This window comes from Gobio gobio (assembly GCF_949357685.1).
Source record: "Gobio gobio genome assembly, chromosome: 9".
Classification (NCBI taxonomy): Eukaryota; Metazoa; Chordata; class Actinopteri; order Cypriniformes; family Gobionidae; genus Gobio; species Gobio gobio.
The window spans coordinates 55,681,369-55,700,635 of NC_137115.1; the positions used below are offsets into that span (position 1 = coordinate 55,681,369).

At 38.0% G+C, this 19,267-nt stretch overlaps 1 protein-coding gene across 6 annotated transcripts in view; it reads right to left on the reverse strand.

Moving 5' to 3' along the window:
- pkma (pyruvate kinase M1/2a) overlaps positions 1-19,267 on the reverse strand; it is a 44,586-nt gene that overhangs the window by 22,544 nt on the left and 2,775 nt on the right. The window contains exon 1 of one of the 6 annotated variants that reach the window (XM_079825833.1): positions 12,754-13,311. The exons of 2 other annotated variants lie outside the window; for them this stretch is intronic. The gene's annotated coding sequence lies outside the window, so the exon portion shown is untranslated. Of the gene's footprint in view, positions 1-12,725; positions 13,312-19,267 lie in introns of those variants that run through there. 3 more of the 6 variants (XM_079825831.1, XM_079825834.1, XM_079825832.1) reach the window with 3 other exon arrangements.

Here is a 19,267-nt window from a genome sequence, read left to right on the forward strand (position 1 = left end):
AAACTTTTACTTTTACAAATAAAAGAACATTAAAATAGGATAATATTTAGAGTTTTGAAATGCTGGAAAGAGTGTGAAGCTCTTTAAAGCAATTTCACTTTAAATGACAACATAAAAAAAAAAACCTTCGATTATCTTCCACAATACCATGCGGTGTTACTACAGTAAACCCTGGTGAATGTAGGCCTGTCACAATAATCAATATATCGCACAATATATGTACATGATCTCAATCATTTTTTGTGATGCAATATATCGCCCATTATGTTTACATGATAATGAATGTCACCAACATTTTACTCGATTGTGCCGTCATCTTGTATGTTTTCCGTGACGGAGGCGAAAGTGAATCTCGGGCAGTTCCTTCACACACACAGCGGTTATCGACAGGTGAAAAAAAGTCGCCATTTGAGGCATTACAGTGTTTTCCTGACAACTACTGACAGTTTGGAAGAATTAGCCCAAATGGACTCAAAGCCGCAATCCCCTGTTCCGCTGCACATAAATGTTAACGCAGAATGACGAGTGTTAAAGCCGTTTCACAAGGGAACATGTTTATTTACTATTTATTCATTTTATTTTTATTTAGGATATATTTTTTAACCCTTAATTTCCCTGATCTAAAGAATTAAAAGGTTGTCATTTGAAAGTGTGCAGGTCTACTATTATTATTATTATGCTGTTATATTAGGATTATATATTCAGTGGCATAAAAGTCTTAAAATGACAATAATATCGTTAATCGCAATTATTTCTGGGACGATATCGCGAAACAAAAAGTAGTTCTCGTGACAGGCCTAGGTGAAAGTTTAGGATTTGTGGACTGAAACCCCTGATCTTCGCTCATGTTGGCTCAATGTTTCTCCTAGTTTCCACATCAGCTGTGTTTGCTCTGAGATCTGTGGTTTATAACCGAATTCTGCACCGAACGCTTCCACTAGATCTCGCAGTTGCGATGTTATTAATACTGTGGTGAATTCAAATGCTTTCACTCGATCTCCAGCGCTGTGTAGTGATGGTGTCACATGACCCAGATCAAACGAGTAGCGGTTCCGTTCTGCTAATGTTAATCAGCATTAACTAGTGAGACCTTATTGTAAAGTGTTACCTATTGTTCTTTACAATTCTTTTGCACTTTAATCCATTTTAAATATTTGTTTACTTTATACATTTTTGTGTATTGCTTTATTGTATTTAAATCAGCAGACGATGCTGACTGACAGACTTGCACTGTTTAATGCGTTTGAGATGTGGTGCTTTCCTCAGTGCATAACTTACATTACACAGGTGTATATTCTCCATCTGTAAATATTAGAAATTCATGCAAATGTGTCTCATTTTGTGTTCAGGAGAGGACTAGCTTCTGCATGTAAATCTTACAAAAAAATGTAAATTAATGTAATAGATTAAGAGCGCAATAAATATAACGGGGTAATAAAATGTAGGCTACTATAATTATGCTGCGTTCACACCAAACGCGAATTGAGCATCAAAATCGCGTCTACCGCGTCTAGTTTCACGCGCGAACAGTTTGAATGCATTCGCGCGTCAGCAGAGAATTGGACGCGCGTAGAAATCGAGCGCTGGAAGCGAAATTGACGCGCGTTCAAGGCACTACAGGAGAAATATGTCATAAAACACCACTCTGCCTCTTTTCATTTTCATTAAAAATATATATTAAGCATTAATAGCCACACAAATGTGGTCCAGGCAACTCCTACATTATCTTCACTGCATGTATGTTTAAATATCCTTAAAATATAAAGTTATGAAACTTCTCTTTGCCCTCAGTCAAAACGATTTGGCGGACAACAAATTATAGATTCATGAGAGCAAAGCTCGGCCGTTAGATCTACACAAAACAAACCACTACAGGACATCAGAGCCAGTGGCAGACGCCAGAAGGACTGGCCGAGGAAATAACCCCGGCGAAGGCAGCCTGAGCGGTGATTGCCCGGTGATCGCCTGGATCTCACAACTCCAAAAACACAAGATTATTTTTTATAAATAAACTTATTTATAAGCGCTCTCTTTAGAAATAAACCACATATTTGAGCTATAAACAACTACATTCCCACCTTAAAAAGTCTTAAAACTACATTTTGTGACACAATAGTACTATTTTTAATTTATGCAGGGTTTCTCATACACGTCACTTTACCACGTGAAAGCAGCAAGCAGGCTCCTGATTGGTTAACGCGGCGCGAATTGACGCCAAAGTTCAAATTTTTCAACTCGGGCGTCAGACGCGAATTCGCTTCAAACGCGTGAATGCACAAAAGCACCATTCGCGTGTGACGCGCAAGACGCTCAATTCGCGCGAACTGGACGCGCGAATGAGGCGGATTCGCGTCCTTCGCGCCGCGCGAAACGCGCCGCGAGACCTCCAGACGCGCGTCAACGCGCCTTTCCATTGACTTAACATTGAAATCACTCGCGCCAGACGCTCTATTCGCGTTTGGTGTGAACGCAGCATTAGACTCGGCTTTTGTTTATAGTTTATTTTTTAGTTTAAGAAATTTAAAACCATTTTTTGTGTTGTTTTTAGATGGATAGAATAGAATGTTAGAATGTAATGTGATTTGTGCACATAATCTATTGCATAGCCTACATTTATTACATTCACTATATTTTTTTTCATAGCCCTCAATATCAACATTGTTTGTAGGACAACATTGGATACAGAATGTGGATTTGTTTAAATAAATAGGTATTTTATCCAAATAGAAAAATGTAGAAAACACTGAGATATATACCGTATATCGCCATTTAACCAGAAAATACATAGATATATGATTTTTTGGCCATATCGCCCGGCCATACTTTATGTAGTGGTTTAGCATTTAAGTTTTAAAACACACACACACACAAGCTCTAAATCAAATGAGATGATTGTTTGCACAGATTATGCATTAATAACTGGAACTTGGACTTAAGGTCACATCATGACCAAGGAAAGGCATCAGGATGGGCTAGGCAAGGACTTCACTAGAGTTGCCAAACCAAAGAAACCCCACCATGAATACCATCAGAATGAAACGTGGGGTGATGTCGTACGTGAGGAGATTCACACACACACACACACACTCTCTCTCTTCATCACGTAGTCGTGTGATGACTAAAACAGGCAGGGTGGAAAATCCAGGTCCTCGTGTAGCGCCACACACACTTAAAGTGAAGGGGGGGCTAATCCATTTCCTGACATGACAGGAAATTATGCAAAATGTGGTTTGTGACATACACATGTACAGCCAGGCACATCAGACAATAGCCTTAGCATCTGATGCTAACCAGGACACTGAAGGTCAGCGTTAGTCTGGGAGTGAATGTCACAGGAATATCAGGTTATTATAGGCCAGTTTAATAACCACATTCCCTGCTTTATCTCCAAAATCCCATCTATGAAAACACAGCCCATCTCAGCGCCCAGTGAATTTGAGATCTGAACAAACTACAACATAAACAGAACTGCTAATAATTCATACATCAAATCATGAGGGTTAAGATGCTAAAAATGTACACGTTTGGAATTTAAAGGGTTAGTTCACCCAAAAATGAAAATTCTGTCATTAATTCCTCACCCTCATGTCGTTTGACACCCGTAAGACCTCCGTTCATATTCGGAACACAAATGAAGATATTTTAGTGTAAAGCTGATGCTGAGAAAGGCTTCACACAGGCCTCCATTGGCATTCAGTACATTGACACTTCCAAGATCCATGAAAGGCACTTAAAACATCGTTACAAAGTCTATCTCACCACAGTGGCTCTACAATAATCATACAATGCGACGACAATAGTTTTTGTGCGCAAAAAAAAATCAAAATAACACCTTTATCCAACTTGTTCTCGACTTCCGTGTGTGTCTCCACGACGCATGCGCGAGAATATGACGTAGCGCCGGTGTTCGGGAATCGATGAAATACATGGTGTTTCTCAATGTCAAGGATCCTTCCTCTGTAGGACTAATCCTTCCAAGTCACTTCCTTCAGAGGCTAGGCGAGACTCCTCTTTAGCATTCGGAGAACATGTAAATGGAACAGGCTTGCAAGTGCGCGTCAGCCTCATTACGTCAGTGAAAAGGTCCGTTAGCCATCAATAACGTCATTTGTATAATATCAATACGGTTGTAATTTGTACTGGCATTTAAAAGTTAATAATAATAATAATAATAATAATTAATTACATTTATATAGCGCTTTTCTAGGCACTAACTCAAAGCGCTTTTACATAGAAGGGGGGAATCTCCTCAACCACCACCAACTGTCACCAAAAGTTAAACTTTACTTATATTTACTACGGTTATAACAAATGTTTGGTAACGTTACACTTGAAAGCATATTGCCCCGTTAACGCTCCGACTCCGCCAACGTCCGATATTTTGTATTTTTTGAACAAGATAGCAAAGCTGCGCGCATAGGATTGTGGGTGATTTGAGAACGCTAAGTGCGCGAAGTCTACTCGTATGCATCCTTTCCTGTATATGGCATATTTTTCGAACGAAGGACTCAGACCTTGGTTGAAATTCCGAGGATCCTCGACATTGGAACAGTCCTTCGACGGCTGTCGATGACGTAGCATCCTCGGAATTCTGGCTTCAGAGGATCCTTCCTTGACATTGAGAAACGCCTACACACTTAAGCCCCATTTTGAGCACTACGCCGAGACCTAAAGCACGATCAATGTAGAATCCAACAGCTTAGACACGCGCGTCTTCCTCTGCTCGTAAACAAATCGCTTCTGGGTCATATGTCCGAACGCCGGATCTGCGTCATATTCTCGCGCATGCGTCGTGGGGGCATACACGGAAGTCGAGAACAAGTTGGATAAAGGTGTTATTTTGATTTTTTTTTGCGCACAAAAACTATTGTCGTCGCATTGTATGATTATTGTAGAGCCACTGTGGTGAGATAGACTTTGTAACGACGTTTTAAGTGCCTTTCATGGATCTTGGAAGTGTCAATGTACTGAATGCCAATGGAGGCCTGTCTGAAGCCTTTCTCAGCATCAGCTTTCAACTAAAATATCTTCATTTGTGTTCCGAATATGAACGGAGGTCTTACGGGTGTCCAACGACATGAGGGTGAGTAATTAATGACAGAATTTTCATTTTTGGGTGAACTAACCCTTTAACCTCAGACGGCAAAACAGACAAATTCTTTATATTTTAAAGCTGATAAGCGATATATTTGGCAGATAAATCTAAATTTTATATCATTTTTGAGAGCTTGATTACAAAAGTCTCACCATGTCTTTAACCATCCACAAGTCAAGTCAAATTTATTTGTATAGCGCTCTCTTTTTTTCAATGATAAATCACAGCCATTTCTAGCTATGTATTGTTTTGGTTTTGAGCTATATATGATGTTTTGCACAGGTCAGAACCACCACCAGTCCTAAATCTAGATCTGCACATCTGCATCGGGTCCCATCAGGGTTCCCACTCTTTCAGCAACCATTTTCCAGGACATTTTCAATTTTACTACGACAGGAATAAAAGACAAGGATCATGCCAAATATTGCTTTCGAAGTCTTTAAAAGCCGTACAGTTTATTGCCATTACTGAACAATCCAGCATTTTTCAATATGAGCTCTTAATCATACATTATGACTATGGAAGCTTGTTTACACCACAGAATAGAAAGAAAAGGTAATTGTGACTTTATCTCGCTATTCTGACTTTTGTGAGTTTACATATTTGTTATATAAACACGAAAATTGTTGCAATTCTTTTTTCCTCAGAATTGGACTTTATAACTTGCAATTGCAGTTTAGATCTCACAATTCTGAGAAAAGAAGTCAGAATTGCAAGATATAAACTCGCAACTGCGCAAAAAAGTCAATTGTGAAGAAAAGACTTGCGAGTTTATATCTTGCAATTCTGACTTTATAACACACAAATGTGACTTTATATCAAAATGATGTGATTAGGTAGCAGCTTACGAGTTAACATTCACTGCACACATTTGAGCAGTTACAGCATTAGCATTAGCATTAGCTGACGCTGCAAGTGGCAACACAAGACTAAACATCATTATTCAAATAATGCTCATACGTATCAAACTCAGCATTCCTGAACATGTGCTTTCTGCAACTAGCGCTAATTGTTTGGGCCAGCGATAAACTCTTTATACTCGGCTAAAGAAATAACTTTTTTTAAAAGAATTTTCCCAGACAACAACAAGATTTTCCAGGACATTTTCTCTAATTTTCCATGTGTTTTCCAGGACTGGAAAATTTGTCATCAATTTTCCAGGACGAGTGGGAACCATGACAACAACCACATCCGTCACAGCACTGAGGCCGTCTAACTTTAGAGCATGTATTAATCCGCCTGCGTCCAAACACACACACACACACACACACACACACTTACTCAGCCCTAAACCCACCTGTAGGCCCTCCGGCTCAGTGAAATAAGGCCCCGTGTGTGGGTCAGGGCCCTCCAGAGGACCCCCAGTGTGTGTGACCTTCTCTCCCCAATCGCAGCGCTGGTCCGAATGAAGCCGCACGCATGAGGAGTTTGAGCACTAAATCCTCTTCCCTTAAGACAGGATAAAACACGCAAGCCACACGCACCTCGGCTAAGACCCCAGGCCCACATGAGCTCTGTTTTAGAGCTGGACCGGCCACTGTGGGCACTCAAGCCCACCTCGGATACTGTGGATCACATTACAAGCGGGCTAAAATAGGAACGGGACACTCGGGACTAGCTGGGATTGCACTAGGGGTGGGAATCTTAAAGGGTTAACCAATCACTCACCAAAACGAAGCCTTTGTTCATTCGTTTGAAACATTGTGTAGTAGTTCAGCAATATTCGATAAGTCATTCCAAAAATTATGCCAGGGATGTTTTTAGGTTTATGTACATCCCGGCCACCGCATCGGAGATATAGGAGTGTTATTAATCATGGCAAGGAAAGCGCCGTATAGCCTACTTCAGCACCACTTCGTTATTTTGGCTCAGAATTTCGTTTGTTGGAAATATGAACTTAATTTAGAAATACTTTTGAAATTAAAAACTTTGCATTTAATAGGCAAAATACATTTGTGAAATGGGGAGGCAGCCACAGAGGCCAGAGAAACGGAGGAGCGACTGCTGTAAGGCGATGGAGCAAAACTGCGGAAAAACTGCAGAAAACGTGCGGGTGTTGAACCCTCTCACCGGGAAAAGTCCATTTTATCTTAAACAAAAGGTAATTCACCAGCATACAAACTAGTGATGCACTGATCACGATTTTACATGGCCGATTCCGATACCCGATTTCTTTTTTTTACACAAAAGAATGATAGTATACATGAACAAGATGTTTATTTGGTATTTAACAGGCTAAATTGGCTTTTGGCTAATGAAAACAAGTCCGCAATCTGAAATTAACAGGACATTGAATTGGAAATTAACAGCTGAAAGGTGAAATTAAAGGCAATAACTGCATATTCTGCAATCCAAACTAAGACGTTACTTAAATCAGCATTTGTTTTTAAATTCAGTGTAAAGAAAAAAAAGTCTTTACCAGTGAAATTAAATAAAACCGAAGTATATAATTGTTCCAAAATGTTAAATCAACTAATGTTTAGTGCAACGGAAAAAAATAAGATGCTACAACAGGTGCTTTTTAAAATCAAATTAAGTCAATGTAATTTTAAGGTAAAATAAAAGTGATCATCCTATAGGCTACAGAACTGATAGTATTTCATTTCTAAAGTGCATGCATGTTCTTCTTAAGGCTACAAAAAGAAGTATTTCGGCTTTGTCACAAGTTAGTCTGTTTCGTTCTCATCCGATCCAACACGTGAGAAGCTGAGCTGAACAAACGCTCACTATCTACACTTGAGGTAAGCTTGCGCAGGAAAGCGGCTCTTCATTCCCCGTCTCTTCCCTCAGTTCTCCAGTTTCCGTTTGTAACACACAAGTGACATGTTCGCGAATGATTGCGATATAGGCGTATGTGCACGCGGGCGCACTTCCGAAAAAAAAAAAAATAATATTCGGCAGAAAACCTGTTGCCGATCACACGCTAGAAGCAAAAAACGTCCGGTTCCGATTTTTGTCCGGTCAACCGGTGCATCCCCAGGGTTTTTCCTACATTGCAAATTTTTTGCTGGCCGCCAAAACAAATTTTTATCCCGCCAAAGCCTTATTTGATGAGTTATTGTGATTTATGATTGATGTAGTAGATGACTTCTGCGCTTGCGTTAACTGAGTGACAGAGTGAACGATCAGAGAAATCCTCCCCCGCTCGCATTCTTAGCTTTCTAATATTTCATATATTTCGTTAATCAAAATCAAAAGGTCGGAAGACCGAATCCCTGTTGCACGTGGCGCTATCAGACGATGTTTTCCTTTAATTACCACTGGGTGTGAATTGCGCTCAAAACGTTGACTCTTCTCTGACCAGCTGACATAAACCATACTTTAAATAAACGGGAAACAAATCCCATCCGGTTATGAAGTGTTTTCTGTGTGTTGACAAATCTTTCGCGATGTTCTAACAGACGGGATTCACACACAACGCGTCTGCTAATGTCCGATTCACAACCTAATGACTCCTTTGAACCGAATCATTTTAACAACAACTGATCCGTCCAACACTGAACTCACGAATCAGTTTAATAATTTACTCTGAACATCTGAAATGAGAACACAAGTGTGCTTACCCAATTTAGCAAGAGTGGATAGTAAGAATTAGCTTTAATCATCCACAGTCTTTCAGCTTATTTATGTTCATAATGTGTAGTAAAATAAATAGCCTATAAATCATTTAGTTTAGACTGGAGTGAGGTGAACCCAGAACAAAGTTGTTATTAGCTAGCTGATAATTATATGAAATTGTATATGGCAGAAAATGTGGCTATTTTTAATACTACTTTTTAATATTGATATGATTATATAACAAAACAATTATCTGTAAATAGTGTAAAAATGAGGAACAAAAACAAACATCAAGGTATCAAAATAAGATGAACAAACTTTCTTTGAATTTATTTAAAATGTATTGTCAGTATTGCGTTTGCAGATCACGTGGTTAGGGGACTTTTTTACTGTGCGTGCGTGTGTGTGTGTGTGTGTGTGTGTGTGTGTGTGTATGACCATGTCTGTCAATCACCACCGAAGACCATTTTTGACCCAGTAAAAACCCTGTTTGGCCGGTGACCGAGCACACACACACACACACACACACACACACACACACGGGTGAAGAGGCCATTTGAATTGAACACAGAATCGTTGCAGATTTTTTGAGAATCGATGCATCGACCTTTTCTCCCACCCCTAGATTGCACCAGTATGAAATCAGCAGGACTCATATCAGTTCATGAAGCCATAAGGGTGATTTACTGAGGTGAGTGTGTCCTCTTTATTGTGTGATTCAGAGCAATGACTAGTATGTGCACGGGGACGTCCCCAGTGAGGTCTGTGGGCGTCCGTTTCACTGGTATTCGGTTTCTTCTACTGGTTTAGCTTTTGAAATCCCTAACATAACTAAACAAGATGTCACAGAAATAATTCCCATATTGCGTCTGAAAGCAGCTTCCCTGAAATGGTGCGACAGTTTGATTAAGATGATGTTGAAACATCTACAAAGTGTCAATGGTGTTTATAATAAACCTAATTTGCTGTCTTTAATGCATACACGACTGAGCACAAATCAGGAAATGCGTGAGCTCCATTTCGACTGGAATGACAGGAAGAGCAATAAACTGAATATATAATGAAATATGATATAATTTATGGATATTGATTAACTGTCGTCTTTATTAAATTCACACTAAAATTGCAATTCAGCTTTCAGAACTGAGCCAATTTTATAGTGCAAAGGTGGGATAGAAGCGCTTCAGAACTGGTAAATAACGCCCCCTAAACCCTCGATCCCTACGTTAGTCCACTAATTCAGTTCACTTTGAGGAGCTGGCGCTCATCTTGTCCCTGTTTTGATTTCAGCAAATCAGTTTGAGCGAATGCTGTCAATGTGATTAATATTCATGGACCCAGCAGTTAATCAATCCTTAGTGCGTCGTATATTGTTATTAGCAGTAGGATTTGTTTTATTATTATCATCTTTTAATAATAGGCCTATAATATAAATTATAATTTTTTTTTACAGAAACACCAACAATATCTTAAGCACCACCACCAGTCCAAAGCTCAGTTAAATGACAAAATGCATTAATACATGCTTTCCAACAGTTTCAGTTCTAATTACTTAAGTTCTGTCATTAAATACTGCTTGATTATCATAATATCATAACATAATCTAATGCTTGACTGATGTTAATTAAGTGTGTACGTTCAGATATTTAAAAAGCTGTGCCATTTTACAAAGATATTGATTAGGGCTGTCAAAAGATTAATCGCATCCAAAATAAAAGTTTGTGTTTACATTATATATGTGTGTGTACTCTGTTGAATATTATTTATATATAAATACACACACATTCATGTATATATTTAAGAAATATTTGCATGTATATACTCTAATATATATATATATATATATATAAATGTTTTATATATAAAAATAATATTTTTTTCTTAAATATATACATGAATGTGTGTGTATTTATATATAAATAATAATTAACAGAGTACACACACATTTATTATGTAAACACACTTTTATTTTGGATGTGATTAATCGCGATTAATCTTTTGACAGCCCTAATATTGATACATTTGGTGGAAATGTATATATATAAATAAGTAAGTATAATATAATAAAGTATATCACTCTGGCGACTAAACCAAAAAATTTACTAGCCAATGGAGATTCTAATGCAAAGGTGTGTGTAAAGGGTCGCGAAATAAGTTCAAATGTAGTACCTGTGTGATTTCGGACGCAGCTCTTTTGAATTTACCATTTTCTCATGTCATTACATTGTTTAGAGCATAACTGGAAAATATATTTTTTGAAAAATTATATTTTTTACATACGTTAAAGGATTAGTTCACTTCAAAATGAAGATTTCCTCATCCCAGATGTTCATGCGTTTCTGTCTTCAGTGGAAAATAAATAAATTTGAGGAAAACATTCCAGGATTTTTCTGCACATAATGGACTTCAATGGGAACCAACGGTTGAAGGTCCAAATCACTGCAGTTTCAGAGGCTCTGACCGATCCCAGTCTGATCTAGACAAACCATCGCCACATTTACAACACAAATACACATTTATATACTTTTAACCTCATATGCGCGACTCCGGTGTTGTTCTTCTTCATGGCGTATGATGTCATCACGTCAGAAAGGTCACATGACGTAGGTGGAAGTCCATCTCATGTTCTCCTCCAACTTTAAAATCGTCCGACATTGTTGTTTCACCTTTATTTGTGTAAAGGACGTTTGATTTAGTCTTTGCGTGATCGTTTTAACACTGGGTCGGTACTTCCACCAGCGTCATGTGACCTTTCCGACGTGATGACATCATACGCCATGAAGAAAAGTCGCGCATATGAGGTTAAAAAGTATATTTGTGTTGTAATTGTGTCCGATGGTTTGTCTAGATCAGACTGGGATTGGTCAGAGCTTCTGAAACTGCAGTGATTTGGACCTTCAACCGTTGGTTCCCATTGAAGTCCATTATGTGCAGAAAAATCCTGGAATGTTTTCCTCAAAAAACGTCATTTCTTTCCGACTTAAGAAAGAAAGACATTAACATCTGGGGTGAGGAAATCATCAGGAAATCTTCATTTTGAAGTTGACGAATCCTTCCTCGTAAGTTGGACACAGGTGTTTAATTTTTTTTAACCAAACTTTGTTTGCTTCTCAACTATGTTATGAAAGATATAATGATATACCATTAGACTTATGCAATATGTGGGTAAAATTACCACACACAAAAAAAATATTTTTCTAAAAGTTGTTGTTCTGGTGAAACCTGATATCTCTGAAAAGCACTGAATGTGCTCAGGACATCCAGTCTCATGTATTGTGTCAGAGAAATTCACTAAATGTCCTCTTATGAGGACAATGGCACCCAGGAGGTTAATTCTGAATGATGCACCAAATATAAATCCACCTAGAACTGAGAATCAGGACATAAAATCTTCAAATGCATGAAGTGATTTGCAAAACAAACACAAAAACGTCAATTTCCTCCCTCGCAGGAACATGATGCAGCATCATAATTAGCATCTGTCAATGCACCTACGCGAGGAAAGAGGAGACTGCGCATCAGATGCCCGCAGGGCGCGATTCTGGGCCGGTGTCGTTGCACAGATTAAACACCAATAACTGAATGCATGCAGTGCACGCCTTAATAAAGAAAACATGGGCTGTTTATACCGCAAACAAGCTGCGAAATCATCATCTGTGTGTTTGGTGTAGTCATGCTGTGGGTCACGTTCCGCCTCTGCGTCACATTCTCCCGCACGAGGAGCGCGCACGCAACATTCTAATTCGGATGAATTCAAAAATGAATGACGGTTAAATGTTCAACTGTCAAAATGAAAATTACACACGATAACAAGACTAGAAACGCACAAAAAAGCGAAAAACGCAGTGAGATACGTCTGGAAAGTGATATAAAACGAACTTCTATATGATTAACGACATAAAAACAGTTGAAAAACCTTCACACGGGTACATACGTACTTAGAGAAAAAACGAATCTGCGCTATTTTATCAGTGCCGGTACTCTAACGGACGACATCCCCACCTAAAACCGTACACAATAACGTGCTAGTGAAGAATATAACTGTATATGAATATGATGTTGATAACGTTACCTGTGGGTGCTGCTGTGAAGACACTCACCTGCGTTAGCTGATGGTCGGCCGTGACTGATGCGCTTCTGATCGCGAGCTCAAGGTGATCCGACAAACCTACCGGGACTACTTCCGTCAAAGGCACGCCACCCTGCGTGCGCGGAGGGATACGTATGACGTCAAACTATAAAAATGTCACTATTAGCCGTTTTCTCATCTATGTTTATTCCAGAGAAACCTCTCTAGACGTTTGATGGCGTTTCACCGAGTCTATAAAGCGCTTAGATCGCTGTAAACAAACCCCGAGCTTCCTGATGGAGGATTATGAAACGCGACATGAGGGAAGTGAGGCGATCCAATCAGAGCGCGCGACGCGGTGCAGCGGAGCACGAGGGCATCACGTGACACGAGAGGATGCTGTGCGGTTAAACTACAAATCAACGACAACGACGTGCTTGTTGGTGATATTAAATACGTGTTTAAGTAACACAGAAGATGTATTGTACATGTAAATCTATCTGGTTGTTTATATAGCGAGTGCAGAGGGAGATATTAATGCACTTCCGCGTTAATCCATCTAATGTTTGAGACTCGCGCAGCCGCACGTACGCCAGCATCTGTTAACCCTTTAATAAGCAAACGGAAGAGATTTAAGTCACGTATTTAGATCACGTTTGTGTACACAGAACACTAAACCAACTATCATCACGAAAGAAACATGTTTATATTACAGTGCCCTGCTTTTTGGACATTTACTTTATTATTTGGACATGTTCTATGGTGGTACTATGTTTTTGGACAATAATAACATGCATTTTGCACTTCCCACATGAAAAAATACTATAGTAAAATTACTCTAGTAAATACTATAGTGTTTTTGGACCATACTATAGAAAAGATACTACAGTATATTATAGTATTTACTACACTTTGTTAATTTACTGTAGTATATAGTACGGTTCAAAAACACTATAGTATTTACTAGAGTAATTTTACTATAATATAGTATTTTTTCATGTGGGTTGTACCATGGTAGCACTATGTTTTGCTACCGAGTAAATATGATATATAAATCTGGTCACATAACTAGTACAGTGGTGTAATACAGGAATATGAAGGGATGAATTATGCTGTCTCATAAAGAGGATGTTGCATAGGCCCTCTGATTATTCATTATTTAACAGCGCCATCTAGTGTGCATATCCTATCACTGATGTCAATGAGAACATGTCTCTCCTCTGTATTTTAGCTCAGATTTCCACGGGGTAAAGGAAAGATTCATTCCAGCATCAAGGTGAGTATAAATACACACTTTAAGATTCAATTGCAACCTTATGACACACTAATAGATAATCCATGTGTATACACACACCGATCAGGCATACCATTATGACCAGGTGAAGTGATAACACTGATGATCTGTTAGTGGGTGGGATATATTAGGCTGCAAGTGAACATTTTGTCCTCAGAGTTGATGTGTTAGAAGCAGGAGAAATGGGCAAGCGTGAGGATTTGAGTGAGTTTGACAAGGGCCAGATTGTGATGACTAGACGGGTCAAGGACCAACACAATATTAGGAATATTATACCTGATCGGTGTATTATGATATTATTATAGACAGATGTGTCTGTCCTGCTGCACTATTTAATTCTGTTAACCTGAAATAACATGAAGTGTGGGAACGAATATTACACTCAAATCCATACGGACTACCAGCATATCTGGGAACTTTACTGTTAATTTCGTCAACGCCCCTTTTTAGGGGAAAATAAACTAGACTCCCATAGACTTCCATACAAAATAGTGGAACAAAACAACGGCCATAAACAGCTGGCAGGCGTAAATAACTGAAGAAATCACTCAGATTAACCCCCTGGTGCTCTTCGGTCATTTCTGACCGGAAAATGTTCAGTTTTGAAATGTTAAAAATCACAGCTTCATCAGAATGATATGAAACTTGGTGACTTTTCTAGCATATGCAAACACACAAAAAAATGGGATCATGATTCGAGCATGCTAATTGATCGTAAAAAGCGTAGTAGCGTTCATTGTCTTCGGTTATAAATGAGCGACCATAGGAAATAAATGGGAAAATCGGCAAAAACACAAAAATTCACTGAATATTTGTGTGTACAATCTACAAATCGGCCACGATGCTGAAAAAAAAGTACACAACACTTGTGCTCTTTGCTCAAAAATGACACAAAAATGAGTGTTTTTGCAGGAAATCTGCAAAAACACAAATCCACAAAAAAATCTATATTTCTAACAAAAATAAATATCTAAAACTTTATAATAAATAGTCTTTGAGATTTTTTTAAAATATATATTCAAATCCATTAAAAAAATCAATATTTCTAACAAAAAAAAAATCTAAAACTTTATAATAAATAGTCTTTGAGATTTTTTGCAGGTGTTTTTGAAATGTGTTTTAAAAATGTGTTTTTTGCAGATTTCCTACAAAACAGACAAAAAAACTCACACTCACACACACACACACACACACACACACACACAAAAACACAATTAGCTTTTGGAATGGCACGCGTTAATTTGTGTGTGCGTGTGTTTTTGTGTGTACAAGTGTGTGTGTGTGTGAGAGAGAGTTTTTGGTCTGTTTTGCACTCTTGATGTTTGAGATTCACTCCTTCACTGTTGAGTCCTTTTTTCTGCATCCTGGCTGATTTGTAGATTGTATGCACAAAAAAACGAATTTCCCATCCTGAGTGTGACTTTTTTTTTTACGACCACTTAGACTTTTCAAATCCTGTCCCCAATTTATTTGGGTGTTCATATACCAAGTACCAATAAAGTCACCAAGTTTCGGACCATTCCGATGAAGCTACGATTTAAAAAAAAAAAAATTATATATTATATCCACTATAGTGGTGAAAATGTGCTATTGCGTGATAAAAATACTCAATGTGTCCACCAGATGGCCCCGATCTCATCTAAAAAGTAGCTTTCATGAGGCCTAGGCTTGACTCTAAAATAAATAGAGCTTTAATAAAAAAAATTACAAAATGATATATATATATTATATTTAACCCATAAGAACCCACAGTGACACGAGTGACACAAACACTGGTGATTATCTGGAAAGGTCTTTTTAAAGCAATGTCCCTAAATTTCAACTCAGGAAGTCCTTAAGTGACATATCAGGAACACCCAGGTTCAGTCATGTGACAATTTGTGCATTTTTTGTTGCCATGGCAACATTACCAAAATGGTGGTCTGTCTGGTTAGCACATGTTGCAGTGTGAGCATTTTTTAATACGCTTGTTTTTGTTACTAAAGGTATGTTTCAACCCATGCAACAATTCTAACATTTTAATAACTTATCATAGATTACACTTAACCTGATTTTAATACATTTCTTAAACAAATTGATATAAAACAAGTTATGAAAATATTGTGGTGACATATGTCACATCGGGCTGTTAACCTTACAACAGTTGGTGGAATTTTGATGTTATGTATTTGTCATATTAAGAAAAATATTAATGAGCTGCTTAATTAATTTAGCAGATTCAATATTTTTTTTAGTGTTATATATTTTCTGTTTTATATAAAATCTGGGACTCATAAAATGTTAACAGCACTGTTTAATATAATTGAAATATTGATTGGTATTGATCTGCGCATGATCAGCAAGCAGGAGAAGTGTTGGAAGATCCGCCTATGGCTTGATATGTTTTGTTAATTTTTTTTAATAATATGCATGATTTTGATAAATGTTGTGGAAAAGAAAAGAAACAAAAAAAATAACTGCTATTTAGCAAAATAATTATTAAATGTTTTTTTTTAAACTGAGAAATAAATGCCCAATGTGACAAATATGTAACATAAAAAATGTATCATAAACGCCCAATGTCACATATCGTTAGCCTCATAGCATAATTGCCTAAGTCATATTTCAATGTTTTTGGTAAACAAGAAAAAAAACATTTTTAGGTATTTTTTCACAGTAAAGTTAGGCAGATATCTCAATTGGGCCAACAAATGACTTAGGCAATTATGCTATGAGGCTAACGATATGTGTAACATTACAGATCTCTCACAAGGAGGGGTTGTGTTTCAAAAACAACTGCAGAAACATCTTACAAGTGTCCATTAAGCCTGTTTTATATGCCCCATAATTTTCCTATAAGGATAAATTGGTCCGGGTTCTTATGGGTTAATGGGGAAAAAATGGGTCATAATTATTGCATAAATATTAATTATAAATCATAAAATTATCTCAAAACACCAAAAAAGAAAAAATATTATTGAACAAAAATATATTTAATTGATTTTACTCTAATCTTTTTTTATCTTAATCCCCGGGTTAAGAGTGTGTGTGTGTGTGTGTGTGTGTTTGTGTATCTTTCACACTCTATGGCAGGCCGGCTGGACATATAATGACTTGACATGTTTAACCCGAGTGATTTCCTCAGTTCTTCACGCCTGCCGGCTGTGTGCGGACGCTGTTTTGTGCTGCTATTTTGTATTGAAGTCTATGTGAGTCTAGTTTATTTTCCCCTAAAAGTGGTCGTGAATCTGTTCCGAGACGTTCTGTGACGTTGTGTGTGTGCGCTTTTTCATCCTGTCATTGATTCTCTGAACTGGTACGTCTGCTTTGAAATGATCTCATTAAACCTCCATGTACAATGGATATTTAGAGGTCATCTGATCTGCCATCGCACACTCTAAAAATGCTGGGTTAAAAATAACCCAAGTTGGGTTGAAAATGGACCAACCCAGCAATTGGGTTGTTTTAACCCAGTGAATGGGTCGTTTTAACACAGCTGTTGGGTTAAATGTTTGCTTAAAATGGCCCAATTGCTGGGTTAGTCCATTTTCAAACCAACTTGGGTTATTTTTAACCCAGCATTTAATCACTTTTTTGAATTTCCAAAATGTTTTTTTATTTTTTTTATTTACTTAAATTATGACTATATTATCATGTAATTATTTGTCCCATTTTAATCTAAATATTTGTTTTAATGTCATAAACTTTATATGACAGGATTATTTATTATGTATGATTAATATAGCCTAGCTATAAAATATATATTAATAATATTTATTAGGCTATAATATATTAATTAACCTGTCTAAAAAGATAAATAATTCTGTCTGTCAAGCTCTGATAATGTATGGAATGTTATATTAATATATTATCCATTAAAAAAACTACAGGCCTATCCCTTTAGAAGCACGGACGTGTGTGTGTGTGTGTGTGTGTGTGTGTGTGTGTGTGTGTGTGTGTGTGTGCGCTGCTGCTTTAAGTCAGTCAGTCTGATATTCACAGTTTTGATATTCAGCTGAACTATGAACTATAACTGCCGCTGGAAGGTCACATGATCTTGACAACATGGATGTGGAAATATTTTTTTTAGCGTCCGTGAAGTCTTTACTTATTCAAAAATACGGTCCTACTGGAGAGAGTTTGTGATTTCGGACGCAGGTTGTGTGTTATTTCATGCACTGTAGTCTCCACCTGGTGGCCACAGATGGAGGTGTTTATTATAAGTGTGTGTGAACATCATAACGTGTTGATAACTGCACTTTAACCTCCACACGTTCAGACTAAAATGAAAGGTTCATTGGAAAGTTGTGTTTTATGAAATTATGGATATGGATTGAACCTGACAGTGTGTGAACCCCTTGCAGAATTTGTGAATGATTTTAACAAAATAAGAGATCACACAAAATGCATGTTATTTCTTATTTAGTCCTGTCCTGAGCAAGACATTTGACTTAAAAGATGTTTATAGTCCACAAGACAAGAAAAAAAAGCTGAATTTGTAAATGACCCCATTCAAAAGTTTACTTAATCCTGTGTGTCGTTCCCTGATGATCCACGGCTGCTTGTGTGTGTGTGTTAGTGTGTGTGTGAGAGTGTGTGTGTGTGTGTGTGTGTGTGTGTGTGTGTGTGTGTGTGTGTGTGTGTGTGTGTGTGTGTGTGTGTGTGTGTGTGTGTGTGTGTGTGTGTGTGTGTGTGTGTGTGTGTGTGTGTGTGTGTGTGTGTGTGTGTGTGTGTGTGTGTGTGTGTGTGTGTGTGTGTGTGTGTGTGTGTGTGTGTGTGTGTGTGTGTGTGTGTGTGTGTGTGTGTGGGCATGTTTTCGTGAAATATCAGGACACAAATGTGTATAATGACATGGGTATTACAAAAAGAGGGTGAAATATGAGGACGTTCCCCATGTCCTCACTTTTCAAAATGCTTATAAATCACACAGAACAAGGTTTTTTTCACAGAAAGTGAACTGCACAGTCTCCTGTGAGGGCTAGGTTTAGGGACAGGGGCAGTGTGTGTGTGTGTGTGTGTGTGTGTGATGGGTAGGTTTAGGGTCAGTGTAAGGGGATAGAAAATACGGTTTGTACAGTATAAAAACCATTACGCCTATGGAATGTCCTCACATTTCACAAAAACAAACATGTGTGTGTGTGTGTGTGTGTGTGTGTGTGTGTGTGTGTGTGTGTGTGTGTGTGTGTGTGAGAGTGTGTGAGTGTGTGTGTGTGTGTGTGTGTGTGTGTGTGTGTGAGAGTGTGTGTGTGTGTGTGTGTGTGTGAGTGTGTGT